The sequence below is a fragment of the Lytechinus variegatus genome, chromosome 15, assembly GCF_018143015.1.
Source record: "Lytechinus variegatus isolate NC3 chromosome 15, Lvar_3.0, whole genome shotgun sequence".
Taxonomy (NCBI): Eukaryota; Metazoa; Echinodermata; class Echinoidea; order Temnopleuroida; family Toxopneustidae; genus Lytechinus; species Lytechinus variegatus.
Genome location: NC_054754.1, coordinates 7,337,721 through 7,351,958, shown reverse-complemented (window position 1 = coordinate 7,351,958; position 14,238 = coordinate 7,337,721).

Genomic DNA, 14,238 nt, shown 5'->3' with positions numbered 1-14,238 from the left:
AAAGAAATGTACAACAAAAGGAGCTCACATAAAGCACTACCAAAAAAGCCGATATATTTTATGCTTATCGAATAAAAAAAGCCTTTGAATTTGACATGCAACATATATAGATGCAGATTGTAGGCCCCAAGACAATAGGCTATCGGTACTGAATCTTAAAATGTGATGTTCATAATTAATGCTTTGACACAAAATGGAATGAGGTTGGCAAAATCTTTTTTTTTTTTGAGTAAATAAGAAATATGTGAATGAAGAAGTACTGAAATTGAATTGATTTCAGTTTATACTGGATTTTTGTCAATGAAAAACAAGTTCATGTCTAATGAAGATAGTTGTCAAGCTCATAATTTCTTATCAAGTATGAGTGTAGGTCAATATGACTGCTTACATACGCCCGTATTCTGAAGTCGGGTTTAACTTAAACTCAGGTTTAAAATTGTGGTTCAAGTATGGACAGCCAATTGTTACATAAACACTAACAATAGAGATATCATACTTCAGCTCATTCGGCTCTTAAATCATTCATAATTGTGTAGGAATTGTAAATAGATTATTGTCTTCACAATCGATGAATCAGGAAAGAGCACAGTACACATAAGAAACATACAACTTAATAAAAATGTTGATACTTTTGGCCTCCCATACTTAAACCACAATTTTAAAACCTGAGTTTAAGTTAAACCTGACTTCAGAATACGGGCCATAGTATTTATAACGTAACATCCCTCTGTTCTTTTCTCTCAAAATATTGCATTACCATTCATACCCTAAACAATTTGTGGAATAATCTTTCAACAAATTGAGACCCAGTCATTTGTATAGATAGCAAGAACTGGAGATGGGGGTGCACCAGCGTGAGTGTGTTTCATTAAATATGAACAATCATACTCCAAGGCAAAGCTTTATCAACATTTGTTGTCCGATAGAAATAATGTAAGATCAGACATCATTCCGGTATTTTGATTGGCTGAAAACAGGTTTAACTATGGTAGCAATCGGATAAAACGTCTCTCAAGTACTTTCATGAAACGCTCCACGGCTATACCATACTACGACAAGAAAACACACGATTCTAGTCTTTATCTCTACATCTTCATTGATGGAATACATCGGGATACGGCCATGCATGAATAGATATAGAGCCTGACAGCTTGAAGCGGATGATCCTTTCATGCTTGCTCCGACTTTACTCCAATTAACCCCAGACACTGAAAATCCATTGAATACAAATTGTACAAGATCAGGGAACACTTGTGACTTTTCGCCCTTGAAGCCCGGGAAAAACCAAACGATAAAATACTCAGGTGTATACCACGTGGGTATAGTGCATTCTTTCTTCCGCGCCAAACCTGCACGGGTAGTAAATGATACTCTCGCTTCAGGCTTCTAATAACTGAGAAATGAAGACAAAACACATTTATTTTATCGTATGAAGGTAAGTTTTCCCCAGTGTTGAGTTTCGAATGTAATACCTCTGAAAAAGAGCGAGTTGCGCCATTTGTGCAAATACCTATAACGGAGTACCCGCACCTGGGCGAAATATTAGTAAGAATTATGTCGACTTTTTGCCCTATCGACTGCACGAATCTTTTTCTCGATTTAGGATCTTGCTTAGAAAATTCGTACTGAAAATTTCGTGAGAGTTAGATGTAAACCTATTGGAAAATAACACATTTCATATTAAATGAAAAATAATAGATGAAATAATAAAGAATGCACAGTTTTTATCACATTTCTTGTGAAAGGGACTCACAGGAAGTGGATAACCAAATGAACTACATCTAAAACACCTCTTAAAAATGGGCAAAGCACGCTGTAGCACTGAATGATCTTAAGCACTGGTTCCTAAAATAGGTTCGTATTATTACAATTGTATCTTTATAAAAATCCTGGAAGTGTGTTGAAATCGATTCATGCAGGCACCTGTGGAGGTGCCGTGGCCGAGTGGTCTAAGGCGCCTGGCTATATATGGAAAGTCCGGGGTTCGATCCCCGTCCGCGGCACTTATGCACGTGAGCAAGGCATTTAATCTACAATGCTCTTTTATCCTGCGTTCAAATAAATGGAAATGGTGTATGCATTGTTGGTACTAGGTGTGCACTTGTTTTTAAAAGAAAAAAAACTTACGAGATATCAAGTCTGTGATTGAAAATTATCATCATTTTATCTATTTCATGAGAGAGATCAATGTTGCGCATGTTTAATGGAATAAGAATGGGGTCAATTTATTTTTCACTCTTTTTAAGCACTTTAAGGCACATTTTTTCAGGGCTTCAATCTTAAAACTTACCAGAGACACATCCACAGGTGACAAGGTAAAGTCAAATCGATGCTGGCAAATACCTTTAATGTTCTGTCTGGTATCTATAGGGGCACTTGGAGTCAGCTAACACCATCTCTACATCATCTCAGTGGTAGCCGACAAAATGATCAGAGAATGTCAGCGCCACCTTAATGTCTGTCGGGAATGCATGCAGGGTTGGGAGGCGAGGTTTACTTTAAAGGTGTGGGTATCTATTGGGGAACGTTATCCAATATCATACTTTAACAACTATACTCCATGGTCCGTATTCTGAAGTCGGGTTTAACTTAAGCTCATGTTTAAAGTTTTGGCTTAAGTATGGATAGCCAATTGTTACGTAAATCACTAACGGTAGAGATATCATATATTTCAGCTCATTTCTCAAATCATTTGTAATTGTTTAGGAAGTATATATAAATAGATGTTTGTGTTCATTATCAATGAATCAGGAAAGAGCACAGTAAACATAAACATACAACTTAATTAAAATTTTGACACTTTTGGCTTCCCATAATTTTAGCATAGAGTTAGACCATGGTCTAAGTTAAATCTGACTTCAGAATACGGGCTCATGTCTCCTAAATTAGTCTGATTTAATCTAATTAGTCAAAATGTTGCATTCCAAAGCAAATGACGCATTTCTTCAATTGTTGGGCACGTGCAAAAATGATGCCACTTAACTTTTTTTATCATTCATAAGGGCATGTTAATTGCACCACGTTAATTAGATGATTCGAAAAGAAAATAAAGAAAACAGGTAAAATACGAGTGTTCTAGCAATTTTGGGTTGTTATGTTATTATGGTTATACAAAAGAGTCAACAGTGACAGTGCATACAAACGGGATGGTATGCAAATAAAAGAAGGTTATGAGAGAGCCGACAATTGGAAATAAAAAGAATTTTAAATGTTTTTAAGCCTAATAAAAATGGTAATGCATCTCTCTTTACAATTGAAAATCCAAAAATAATGACAACTTTCCAAGTGTCATGAACCATATCAGTAACTTTGGAAGAAAACTTGGGGGAAATATAAATCTTAAAGAATTAGCATGACTAAGAATGTTTTGCACTTACACTGTGTGTGTTATGTGCAAGTTACCTTTTTAAAATGTAGCAAAGCTTAAATTTGACAAAACAATCTAATTTGACATACGATTTCGATGTTCTCTCAAATTTGCTATCATTGCGTATGATTACTTCAGGTGAAGTTTTAGTCCAACTGTGATACTATTGCACCGCCAATATTGAACAGGCCTAGTGAGTACATTCTGAGACCCTGATATCTAGCTTATAAGTATTGGAGTCTGTTGATAATGATGATAAAATTATATTGACACATTAGTAAGGAGCGCGAGGGGATGGACAACTGCCCCTTCGCCTCAAATATTTTGAAAACCCACGTTTCTTATTGCAAACTGGCACAAACTCCTTAATTTTCAACCCTGAAAATGCCTTATGTTTTCGAACTATGTTTTCTTGACCCCCCCGTCCCAAAAATATCTACTATAAATTTATATGTTAGATTCAATTCACAAATTTGCCTTCATGTCGGTGTACTTTGGCACATTTCCTTACCCCAATTTGTTGAAGAATTCGAGAACATTTTGCAATGGTGCCTGATAGGAAACTGTATCCGAAATAATCTGCGGATCACAGCATGTTAGAAGACAAAAACCAAGGTATATGCCAAAGCCCTTGAATCAATGACCTCATATTGAATGAGTAATTCTTAAGACATGTGATCATGATAGTAAACTGGTGTAATACGACGGAGAAGACATTCATTACAAAGCCAATGGTCACTACAGAATAATTAGAGAAGCTTATATTGTCTACTACACTGAAAATTTCATCAAAATCCGATGTAAAGTGAAAGAAAAATAAAAAAAAGTTAGAAAATTTCATAGGGGAATCTAAACTACAAGACAATTTTTAAAAAAGAAAGAAGTAGATGGAAAGGAAAAGGTGCTTTCCAGAGAGAGAGATGTCCCTGTTCTCAACAAATTTTCAGTTTTCAGTCTCCCTGTTCTCGGTGTTCTTATTTTTAAAAATAACTCTCTTATCCCGTGTCCGATTTTTTTCCTCACTAATTTCACTGTTCTCCTTATATAATTTTTATTAAATCAAGGTATAGGATTCATTATATTTAATGCACAACGACGAAAGATCAGAAGATGTCAAAACTATATTATATATAATATCAAATATCCTCATTCTTTCAGATTGGCATCTATTGATTCGATCTCAAAGAGCGACAAGACCTGCGATCTATAGGCCGGGAAGTTTCCCCTCCGTTGGGCAGCGTCACTTTAAAGATTCGTTTTTGGGTGCAGTTGTCTCGATTTGACCAGGGAATGAACCTATTCCCCGCAGCTGTTCATGGGGCGAAGGTTACACACAATGTCATAATCATTTCCCAGGTTGGAACATTTTATACAGTTTTCTACTAAATTCATTTCAATTGCATAGGGGCATACTACAGCCATTCACTTCTCTAATGTAGATACGAAAGTCTCACATACGTTTATTGATATGGTAAAAGCAATGATAGTATTCCGTCCTTTAAAATGTATACATTTTTAAATAAAATCACAACAAATTACGTTCTTTAAATATAGTACATTACCCATGTCTCCCGGGTATGGTGTCCCCACGAACCAAATATAGACCAAATCCCCAGAAAGTCCATGGATACATTGGGTGTTTTAGAAAAAAAAATCTTCCTTTAGAAAACAATATATAAATCAATAACAATAATAATAATATGCAACATTTATATAGCGCTTAATACAAATGTTTCTAAGCGCTGCATACTATTACCCCGGCTTTAGCACGGCTGCCCTGATCGGGCGCAACGAGCATTCGAGGAATTCCTTCCTACCGGGTACCCATTTAATACACCTGGGTCGAGAGTGGCAAATGTAGATAAACGCCTTGCCAACGGACGTAATGGTAAACAACGAAATTCCCGTCTCGTAGAAGTACCGAAGATATGTTCTTTCCATAGGATATACCTTCATCATGTCATTGAATACACTTAGTTCAATTTAATAAAATGAATAAAACTCCATCCCCCCATCCATTAAAAGGTTAAATCTGCATCAACATCAAGTTTACTTTAAAAACAGAAAAACTAAACAACCGTAGCATAAGAGAGAGAAGTTGTATCTCGTATGTGACATGTGCGTTATACAAGAACTGATTATCATTATAATTATTATTATAGGAGTAGGAGTAGTAGTAGTAGTAGTATTTATTTTTTACGGCACATTTTAATTTTTAATACATTATTTGGTCTAGAAAATGGTCTACTTCAAACATATCTAATACCGCAAGAGAAAACAACTATTTGTTCTAATATCAATTTAGTTTGATTACTGTTTGGTCTACCCTAAAACAATGGGTCTAATATCTACTTTCCACATCGTCTTGTCATAATTATGCACATTTGCACATGATTCAATTTGATTTAGAAACAGCTGATCCAATCATATAGACAAAGTGGTGTTAGACCAAAAGGATATCAAACGAATTGGGTAGCCCAATACACAGCCCAAATTCAAATAAGACTAATTGTAAATGGGTTAAATGGTCAAATGGTCAATAGGCGAACTGGTTGTAGACCAACTGGGATTATATCAAGAGGAACGAGACTAAACGGGACGTAGACGAGGTGGGTGTAGACCAAGTGGCATTTTACCTTTATTTTAAATCCATGACATCAGTAGAAACGTGGTCCATGATATGACTTGTCCGTGTGAGTGGGGTGGAGTGTGCGTGTGGGCGGATACAAGTGGGTTGGCGCGTGAGTGTACACACAATGGCCCGTATTCTGAAGTCGGGTTTAAACTAGACTCAGGTTTAAAGTTGTGGTTAAAGTATGGATAGCCAATAATATTGTTACATACATAACCAACGGTAGAGGTGTCACATTTCAGCTCATTTGGCTCCCAAAACGTAATTGAAGTATGAATAGATGATTGTCTTCACCATCGATTAATCAGGAGAGAGCAGAGTAAACACAAGAAACATACAACTTAATAAAAATGTTGAAAATTTTGGCTTCCCATAATTTTAGCACAGAGTTAGACCATGGTCACGATGGTCTAAGTTAAATCTCCCTTCAGAATACGGGCTGTTGAGTTTATGTTTTGCAATGCGTTCGCCACATGTTACACCAATAGACTACAAATTAAACTGTATAGTGCGCGTGTGGGGTATGAGGGTGTGAGAGGGTGAGTGCGCGCATGGACACTGTAATTTACACTCAATAATTTCTATACAGGCCTAAAGATGAAGCAAAATTAACCAATTGGCAAACGAATAAATAACGCTGTAGTTTTCACTAAATAGCTTTAAAATGTATTAAGAGAAGCTGATTGACAGCTAAAACAGCTAAACGCCGCATCCTTATTGATGGGGGCTATGGACTGGGGGGGGGGTGTCCCATTACATATCATTGCATTCTTGCATGTTTCTACGAATTGGTATAGAGAAACAATCAAATAGATAGCGTGTTATGGAACATATAGAATGTAATTACTTCGGGTTGTTTTGGTATCATAATTACCCAGACTGTAATGGCTGTAGCTAAAGCGTTCAAGGAATAAATCCTACCAGGTACCTATTCACCTCACCTGGGTCGAGTACAACACAATGTGGATAAATTTCTTACCGTAGGAAATTTTGACCCTTAAGCTTTGACTGCGCATATGCCACAAACGAAAACTGTTCGATTAACATGCTTCATACAAATGGCCATTGGGCACATAAGGTTTTTAAAGAAAACTTTTTGAACAAAATAATACAGCCTAGTGACATCGTGTATGGTTTTAACTTCGCAAATCCACCTTGCATTTAAATTTGTGCAGATGTGTGGATGTGACTGGAATAGGAAATCAATGCAGTGTGTTCCAAGAGTGTGAGGAGAAGGTTAACCAGCGCAATGCCCTCAACTTCGTACTTCCTGACGTTGTAGCCGACAATGCCATCAACAGATACCTAGACCCTCAAATGAGACCGCTAAAATGGCTTTCTGATGGTGTTACCACGTTTATGAAACGCAATTGCCTTGTCATGGAATGTTTGAAATTAGTGGACCAGGCAACCAACATGGTCAATCAGGATAATACGAAATGACACAAAAAATCGTTCGACAATAAACGTAACCGGATAGATTACTGTGAACGAAAAGAGACGGGTGGGACTGGCCGATGTACAAATTGAAGTACTGATGCATCCTGGTGTAAAGAGAACAGCCGATAAATTGCCAATTCGTCTACTGCCAACTCGTGTACTCACCACGTGGTCTACTTTCATTTAGTCTAATGCCATTCCGTCCATCAACATTTCGTCTAACAACCATTTGGTTCATTAACCATTTAGTCCAATCATCACTTCGTCTAATCACCATTTCGGCTATGACCATTTTGTCTCATAACCAGTTGGTCTAATATCATTTCATTTTCATTCATTTTGCACAATTTAATACTAAGCCCAATTAGACCAAATGGTATATGGACTAAATGGCTTTTGGACCAACTGGTTATTAGACGGAATGGCATTAGACTAAATGAAAGTAGACCATGTGGTGAGTGGACGAATTGATGGTGGACCAAATGATAGTAGACGAGTTGGCAATTGGACGAATTGGAAATAAACCGAGTTGCACTTTTTTATAATTTTGTTATTTGTTTTTATTGACAAAATAATGATGAAAAACATTTACAAGTAAATATATCAAAACAACATTAAAGGGGAATCCAACCCAAATAAAAACTTTTTTTATAAGGAAAAGAAAAATCAGACAAGTTGATAGGTGAAAGTTTGAACAATATTGGACAAACAAAACGAAAGATATGAATTTTTTAAAGTTGTAAATATTGGTAATCACTATACCCATGGAGATTTCAAATTGGCCGCATAAGGGATGTCATAGTGATGTAAGGCAAGGACTACTCTTCCATGTACTCCAATACATATTATGGCTAAAATGTCATTTTTCCCAAAAGTTTTATTTCAAATTATATTTTTCTTTCATGAGGACATAAAACAATATACTACATGGGTTATATTTAGATTACTGCCCCAGGGGAATGGGTACTTAGGAGAAAACCACAAATCCCTGATAATTAAGTACATGGCCTATGGGAAAGTTGTCCTTGCCCCTTGTCATAAATTACTTACCCAGTTGCCAATTTGAAATCTACATAGTATTAGTGATCTCAATTTTAAAGGAGCTATAACTTTCTTATTGCTTGTCCAATTTCTTTCAAACTTTCACCATTCTGTTTAATTTATTTTTCACCTTCCCATCACAACATTTTATGGCCAAGGCTGGATTCCCCTTTAACGTAAAGACTCGATTTAACTATCATTAGCAAACTATTGATATTGGATCATATAATTAGACAATTTAATAGTGAAATATGGAGAAAAAGATAAGGATGGATATGACATGAGCAATTGGCACATTCAGCTCATCCAAAAAGAAATGTGCTTGCCAGTTCCATCATGCCAAATATGCCATACGGTACCAATACCCATGTCTTTCTCTGATGTAAAATCTTTGTTAGTTTGTCTTAATAAAATACTGATGTGAGCTTTCAATCTAAACAGAATTATCTCATCCACTGTGGACAGACACGTCTCAACATCAACTTCGACAAAGGCTAAGCATTTACATTCTTACCATCATTATGGTTGTGCTGTTAGACTAATGTTAGTCTCATATTAGTTTGACCAAATCTTCAGTCGGATTGAAACCGTTCGTCTACAGAAATGGCAACATTTGAGAAAAGTATTCAAATGAAACTAGATATGACAGCATCAGGATGCGCGATAAGTATTATATCTGTCAGATGTGTTGCCCATAATTTGTGGGGAAATTGAAGGTTGACTCAACTTTTCACCGGGAATGCCTTTCAGTCAAAACCGAGGAGAAGATATATTACCCGTGATATTAAGTCGATTTACCGCAACAATTTTTTTTAAATCAGACGACAGATGAATGATTCATTCATCATAGTATAAAGTAGAGTGGTGTTTACTGCCAATTTGTGCTAATAAAGCTAGATAACTTTCAATTGTTTCAGTTTACTTCTCTGAAACCCGCTCTCCTGATGACGAGTCCTAAAAACAGTCATGGCAGTAGGCTAACCAAAAGTGTGGACCGTTGTGGTCAAGTGGATTAGTCTCTGGACTTGAAACAGAGGGTCGTGGTTTCGATTCCAAGCCACGCCGTACACTCCTTCAGTAAGAAATCGATCCGAATTGTGCAACACTCAAACCAAGTGAGGTAAATGAGGTAAATACCTGGCAGAGATTTACTCCTTGAAACGCAGTGCACGTACAGCTGCTCTGCTAAAGCAAGGAAAATAATGCTGCACGACAGTAGTAGAGCGCTTTAAATCTTTTGAAAAAGTAAGTTTTGGGCGCTATAAGCAAGTACATGTATATCTAGGCTTCATGAATATCACTATAAGAACTGGAAATTGTCAATATATCTGAGAAAAACACTTTAACAACCTTTCCGTCTTTACTAGCCGTTCCGATGATTAATTGTGATCGCTGGTAAGTAATTGGAATAAGCCAGACAGATAGAGGCCCTCGGTTACTTAATAAAGTAATCAACACAACAATCAATTAGCTGATAAAGCTCAATCCGTTATCTGTCTACCACAGCACTGCCATTTCCTCCGATGTTTCCTTCTTAAAATACGTGAAGAAGATGAAAGTGATATTGCCTACAACGTCGAGTTCAGTATAATCATGGACCTACTATGGTCCATGGTATAATCATGAAAGACTGCACAAACCTGCCATAGCTCTTGTTAAGTAATGTGGACATGATGGGGGCGACTATACATGCGTTAAGTTGACCAAATGAAATGCCCACCATCTCATATTAGAGTAGCCACTAGATATAAAAGACAAAATTCTGCGTCACCATAAAACTCTCCATAAAAAAAGGTTTTTTCTCCGTAGCTTTGCTAGATTTGCTACCTTCATGGATGGAGCCTGTGAGATTTTCCACTGAACACTATTACATATGTTTAAAGAAACCCCAAGTATTCCGGTGAATCACAAAATGAAGAGGGAGTAAATATTTTGATCATGTGTTCAAGGTTTGAGAGAATCCCCATGTTAGATGTCGAAGACTCAATGTTCTCTTCATAAGCACTTGACCTCTGACTTTGACCTTTCGATTGAACCTCATCCCCCAAGATATGAACTTTCCTAAAAACTAAACTCACGTGTCCTCTTCAACATCAATCTGAAACACAACCCGAGTACATCAGACAATTATCACTGGCCAACAGATGGTCTCACTGACTTACCCCTTGTATACAGGAGCGGTTGGGTTAGCATGAGACCAGTTTCAGAATATCACCTTCCATTCCTTGATGTTTGACATTCTGAAAGCATTCCCAATCAGGATGATGATGTCAAACCTGATATAAACGCTTCCATTGATCTGTTTAAGTCATGTCCCAGAATCCAACTCATCTTCAACAGACAGAGCGATAAGTAGACTCGACCAACTTACAACGCAGCTCACTTTATTAATTTTCTACCGCGTTTGACACTAAAGTTTGCTTTATATATTCAATTACTTAAGCCATTAGAATCGTTGATCTATGACAGAGAAACGATACGTGGTATTTATTTTAAGGTAAGCTTGGTATTTATTTTAAGTTAATTCAGATATTGGAATGGCTAGATTTCCATTCAAACAACGAAAGGCAAAGTCCCATTATTGGCATCATTATTCAACGTTGAGTAAAATATAGAATTCAACTTTAAATGAGGGATAAAATTGAACTTCAAGGTCTACGATCGTTGAATCCCATGAAATGTGTATAGCTCTCCTCCAGTTCAACATGTTTATTTCTACATGCTTTCTATATGATTTCATGATGTGGATGATAAGTAAAAAAAGGTACAATTTAGTGGATATTTGTTCCATGTTTATAAGAAAATTTATAAATTAATTTTGGTAAGGATCTCGACCAAAATTAACATAACATCGTAATATCTAGCTTGTTGATATAAAACTATTTCTCAAGCAAGAAGTGAGTGAAAATATTTAACGAAGTTGTTCGTTGTTGTAGTTTTGTAATATGCTGACCCATACATCACCGTTAGCATGTTTATAAGACGTGTATTTATTATGCCACAACAAACAAAGTTACTGACCAAAGATGAGTCCTAAAAATGCTGCAAATCAGTCACATAAACCCTGTCTCCAATGGAGGCTGGTGGGAGGTAAGCATGTCTGATCTTTACTAGTCTATCATAACAAGCATTGATCCAAAACTTCTTTCCAACGGCACATCTCGAAGCTTACACCAATCCTTGATGATCGGGGTTGATACCGCCTCGCAAACAGATTCATCCATTGAAAGATTCAGGCTGTGAGTAATAAAGGCTTGTACATTATTTTGGTACGATATCAATAGTCAGCGAATTATAATTCATAATGATACTATTTCAAGTCGTATATCAGGGGCATACTTAAAATCATAATGAACAATAGTAAAGGGTAGGTATCTGAGTTAAATAGGATTGACGCAAGGACAAATAAAAAAGAGACGGGGACATCATGGCGTACGTAAATAAAATCCCCCCCCCCCCAAGAAGAAAGAGGGCGGAGATTTTGACGTTTTCAAAATGAATGTCTAATTTGGTAAAAGATTTTGCCAAAATCAACAAATTATCACATTTTTACTTCACCCTTTTTCCTTGTATTTATTTCCTTTCCTTTTATGTTTCTTTTCCATTTTTGTCGTGATCGGAGACCTGTTTGGGGATAGAGCCTCCGAGCCCCTCCCTCCCACATTTCTACGCCATTGGTAAATGATGCGTTCCGAAATGCGAGTAATAAAACGCTTTGCAGCCTAGATATATCAGAAAGACATTATGATTTTTACATGTCATGCATGCTGTATAGTAGGCCAAATAGATTCCTTATTCGTGTACACACTGCCGTCAAACCTTTTAGAAGAGAAAAGGATGTCTATTTTCCCTCTGTATTTGATGTTTTCTTTTTAGGTGAGTAAAGTAACATTATTTGTTTTATCTCCTGTCAGATAACAGCTAGAGGCATGGACGTGATGAAGGCACATGGTTGATAATCGTAAGATGATGTAGTCTTCATAAGATACTTTACCAAAGAATGGCCCACTGTTTGGTGAGGGCTACTAACACCTTCTAACACGTAAGTGACAACCCTTACCAAGACTTTTGTATAGTTGTCCTAATATTCTATTATCGTAGTATATCCCGATACTTTCATCACACCTTTTTTGGAAACATTTCTTTGTCAAATTGCTTCTTATCCAATCGCATTGGTTTCTTGATAAAAGAAGCTAGCAGGGTGGTGCTATATCGTCTTGAGTTCACTTATCCCATTTTTACCCGGGAGTATATTACATGGTAGTTAGTCTGTGATTTCCTAGTTCATTAATCAAGCCTTCAAATAGGTCAATTAGTAGATGCGCAAGAAATATGGTATTACCAGGAGTTTTGGTCACCGTGTCTATACGATACCTGGACTTTGTTAAACATTGTTTTCATCTGTTGTGTGTGTGTATTTCGCATACCATTGGGGAATCATGTCATTGTATCTTGTTAGGGAAACCGATTTATTTTTGTACATCATTTTCAACCAAAACCAAATCGAAAAATCATTTTTTTTTTAAACGGGAAAGTTGGAATGCCCGTCGTGCCACCTCGAGATGCCAAAGGCGCAGTGCAACCCTGGTATATTTGAATTAAATGAACGAGAGAAACCGTCAGCATTAAGCAGGACAAAGGCAATGGTGTGTCCAGGGAAGAGAAATTTCTCATCAGGACGCCATTGTGAGATCATGTCCTCAGCTAATCCTTTGCTAAGACCACGACTTGAGTCACCAATAATGGCTTTCCTAAAGGTCTATAGTTGAGAAAGGCCGAAGATTTACGCAAAAGCTGACTGGGTATAATATCTCTGCAATTATACGACTTTGTCTAAAAGCGAGCAAGATGGCGACACATCCTGGCTCAGAATTAACCAAAGCAAATTAATGTCTGCATTACAGACTAGAATTCAACAGCCGGTGTACCCAGAACCAAGCCCAGAACATCATGGGTCATTTCAGTAAGCATAACATGTCGATCAGAGTAATACATGTCCAACGTTTTTCTTTCATTGTCACAGGTGCAGATTTGTGAATTTATAACTTTGTCTCATCCCGTCGGCTGGTGACGTGAACATCTAGGCTAGCCACCCATAGAAGGTATAGATGCAGCCATATCATATGAGGTTCACACGAATCTGATCAAGACCTATCAGTTTGAAGAAAAAAGCTTGAATGAAATTCATTTAAAAGTGAACAATGCCATCATCGATCAGCACTTCCCTTTCCATGGGACCCTTTCACAATAATTTATAGACTGTTTGTAAGTTAGGCCAACACGATATTACAAAAGACTGGTGACCAATCTTTTGGTTATAGGTAAAATGCATTTGTCGCTAATATAGCATACAAGAAAATGTTTCACTCGAACACGTAAAGCGGTGCGTAACTTTACGAAAAGCTGTATCAGAAACTCCCACCAGGAGAGCGTTGTAAGACGTTTTATCCGACAGTTACTATGGTAACAGTTTCTCTCCAGCCAATCATAATCAAGGAAGTTGTCAGACCTGACAACTTGTCGGACGAAAGTGTTGATGGAACACCAGGTCACCTTATCATATGGTTAATGGTATAACCCAAATTTTCGTAGATGTAAAGCTCCCAAGATAGGGGTCAACAGTTGTGTGTTAAGTTGTTCTTAACCTACGAAAAGCTTTAAGAAACACCAACCTGGTCAAATAAGCTCAGACAGTGATGTAAGTACGTCAAATGATTAAGGCAGTTTAAGAAATATACAGTGGGTTTAAAAACACAAG